A 4,110-nucleotide genomic window follows, 5' to 3' on the forward strand; every position below is an offset into this window, starting at 1 on the left:
AAAATTTTATGAACATGACGGTATAACACGACAAACATATCAAAAGGGAATATTTACTATAAAAAAAAAATTTTTTTTTTAAATATCTCGAGAATGGCTACATTTAGAAGGAGATTTATAATAAGCTTTTTTGTTTTAAATCACATCAGAAATCAAAATTGTGGCTAAAAATGATTGTTAACATACAAGAATTCGAAGTTTCGGAAATTCATAAAAATTCGATGTTCCACAAAGTTCGTCAAAAATAGTTTCATCATCTTGGACCCATTTTTAAAATTTTCTACATGACTTCTTTTTTATATGAAAAAAATGAAAAATAATTAAAAAATATGTATTTTGGATATAGCAAATAAAAGTTTTTTTGGAAATAAAAAAAAGAGTACTAATTTTTTTCTCTGTGTATATTTTTTTCATGTTTAGACATCAATACGCTATAACTCTTTCTAAGACACTCATAGTTTTTGAGATATAAATTATCAAATATTTCTCCTACTGAAATCGATACGCCCTTTTCAAAAGTTACGCTTGAGTCGAAAAATTCCCAATTGCTGTGGAAAACTCATATTTCATCCAACCCAAACGGAATACAAACTTTCATTCGAATCAAAAATACATGTTTTTAAAATTTGCATTTTTTGGACGATTTCATTTGGAATTGCACAAATACACAATGCTTTTTTGACTAGTAAATATGCCGCTGTGATATAAACCTACGATAAACCAAAAACACCCAGTCCCTTACCGCTCACATTACGATTTGCTGTATCATTAATTGGTACTATTAATAACACAACAATGGAAGCCTCATATCAACGGTTCCGCTGTGTTTGGTCCAACTGTGAACATTCGAGAAAACATTTTCTTATGCCGAAAAAGGCGACATGTGTATCGATAGGATAGGAATACTCTTACGTTTAAATGGCTACTGTTTATGGCTAAATTATCGGGAGATAAAATGTAAAAAGTACGTTTTACGGAAATATATTCCGGTCTGCACAACGACGAGCGAGTACAAAAGTACTCAACACCAAAAAAATACCCCGACTTGCATGTGTTTGCAAAGCGGATTCCCCCAGACACATTAATTTTGAAGTCCGTGTTAGGGAAACACATCTCGGTGAGAACAAAAATATCCACGACTTAATACACATTTTTTGCATGTATATTTGTAAAGCGGATTTCCACAGGTACATCGATTTTGAAGTCTGTGTTGGGGAAACCGTAAATCGGGCCAATCAACCCTTGACAGTTAGAGCGTTTAGATAACGCTTGACATTTTACAGTTATTCAATTGTTCAAATCATGAGAAATAACATTTTATTGATTGTGAAATATTTCCTATCAATTGATGCATACATCTTTCCGATCTATGCAGAAATGTTCGAGTTATAAGCATTCAAAATACGGATAAGGTTAGCACACAAATCGGCAGAACAATTGTATGGGGAAAAAGGAAGTTCTTCCAGTTTTCATGAATTTAAACCGTGTAGAGATTAGCGAATTGTAATGCATAGCATATCAAACAAATCTTAGAGAATTTCCGATTCGATTAGTATGCAAATCATGAGAATTCGTTCACAGTGAAAATAGTTATTAACGTTAACTTTATTTCATAAAAACGTTACCTGTTTTCTGATTTGGCACCCTTCCTGAAAGACGTAATTCTACGTCAAAAATGAAACAAAGTTTGAATCATTTGAAGGACTTGGTGACCAAACCTTTTTTAATGTTTTTTGAACTACATTTTGCTATTGATTGTTGAATTGAACCTGACAAACTGAAACACAAAAATTCACTCAGATTAATCCAGAGACCAGAATACATTATCTTACCCTCTGGAGCTCTTATATATTGCCAAGAATCATCAAATCTGATGTAGCAGGACCAGACTTTGGAGATTTTGGAAAGCATCTGAAGATATCTACGTCGGTGTTGAGATTGTAGAGACAGAATCCATTGAACTGGGCGAGAACAAAACAATAGCTTTTAGCACCGTCTGTTGAATCATTAAATGGTTGATCGACGAGAGTTTGAATACAAAATAGGATTTTTAAATAAAACCATATCCATAACTATCATAGTAACTTTATGTCCCTTTTTCAAGCGTTGATAGTTCTACAGTTTTTAAACTGTTGCCTTATGGTGCTATCTTTTAATTCATTACAACCATTACATTTTTGATTGTACCTGGAATCTATATATATAAAAATGGATTTCTGTTTGTCTGTCTGTCTGTCTGATTCTTATGGACTCGGAAACTACTGAACCGATCGACATGAAAATTAGTATGTAGGGGTTTTTGGGGCCGGGGAAGGTTTTCATGATAGTTCAAGACCCCTCCCCCCTTTCTAAGAGAGGCTGCCATCCAAATGAAACACAAATTTCTACATTACTCGAGAATTAATCAAGCAAATGAAACGAAATTCGGCATGTGAAGGTTTTAGGGTGCAATAATAAATTCTATGGTGGTTAGATACTCCTCCCCCTCTTTGGGGGTGGGGAGGGGTGGCTGCCGTACAAATGAAACACAAATTACTGCATTACTCGAGAATTAATCAAGCAAATCAAACCAAATTAGGCATGTTGAGGTTTTAGGGTGCAATAAATATTTCTATGGTGTTTAGATACTCCTCCTCCCTCTCTTAGGGAGGGTGGGGGTGTGCTGCTCGAGAATTAATCAATCAAACGAAACCAAATTAGGTATATGGAGGTTTTAGAAATTTGCCGGGTCAGCTAGTATATTATAATGAAAGTATTACGTTACTCAATGAAGTATTTCATTTTTACCACAGTGTATATGCTTACTGGCTTTACGTGGATATCATCAACATCGTCTAATCAATAATAACTATGCAAATCAATGATACTAACTAAAGCATCAAAATTGGAATTTTGTTTGTTTGTTTGTTTGTTTATTGTCTAGTAGCGTAAGATACAAATCTTTTAAAAATTACTACTTCCGATTTATGAATGGTTTGAGTACATTATTGCCTAACCTATTCGTTGATTGATTTTAAAAATAATTAAATTAATTTACACGGTTCCAAAAAACTGGTACAGCAACTCTTGAAAATTGCTTCTGACGAGGATCGTTTCACAACGGGTGGTAAAGAGTTCCAATTTTAAACAGATTTTAATACACATTTTTTGAGAAAAACATTTTTCAGATAAAAAAAACACAGATTTTATTATGGTAGCCCTGTTCGGGACTAGCATCCCCATCAATAATCTCTAGACCACTTTTGAAGCGTTCTGATATCTTTTTTGTTTTCAATAACCTATCATAGTGATTTTTTTGCACCATTTCTAATGTGTCTGAATTTTTTCTCATTTCCATTTTCAAAATATTATTTTTAAAGCGTTCAAGGGATAGAGTGATGCCTGCAGATTGTATCCATATAAATTTGACATGAATCGGTTCAGTAGAAATCGTTTGAAGTTCATTGCTATGGCCGTACCAAGTTAGATAATGGCTCTAACTCGGTAAATAATAGGATTTTCAATAAGTCCTTTCAATGGTATCTTCTTGAATGCCTAAACTGCAAAAATATGAAATTGATTTCTTTTTCTAATACTTCCTTAAGAAGAGTTGGCATGAAATTCGTCATTGATTATATTAGGCTTAACAGCAGGTCGGATACAATTGTTCATAAATTGATAACATTCAGACACTAGTCCATCGACAAACAATTTATATAATGAGAGTTCGAGTGAAGCTGACTGAGCTGGTTAATTGGTAGATTCAATTGACAAATTTTTCGCTGGTACCAGAAGAAATTCCAATTCGCTAGAAACGAAATGACCGTGGACTCGTGCACGCCGTAAACCAATTGCTATGTTCCGTTTTAGTATTGCTTATTTACATATTTTTGCATTAAATATTTTCGTTCCAATGTCCCCACCCATCTGTGCTCATGCGAAAAGCGTCCAGCGCTTCTGTTGGCTTACATCCATTTGAAACATCGCAACACGCACGAATTGTGAGTTTGGAAATCCTTCTGTATTGCGCGCTTCTGTTGAGCTCATAGCAGGAACCTAGGCCTAGGCTAGGAAACATTGTGAACTAGTTGTTCAGGTGTCATGTGAGAAGGGTACATCTGCGATTGACCT

Source organism: Toxorhynchites rutilus, chromosome 3, assembly GCF_029784135.1.
Source record: "Toxorhynchites rutilus septentrionalis strain SRP chromosome 3, ASM2978413v1, whole genome shotgun sequence".
Lineage (NCBI taxonomy): Eukaryota > Metazoa > Arthropoda > Insecta > Diptera > Culicidae > Toxorhynchites > Toxorhynchites rutilus.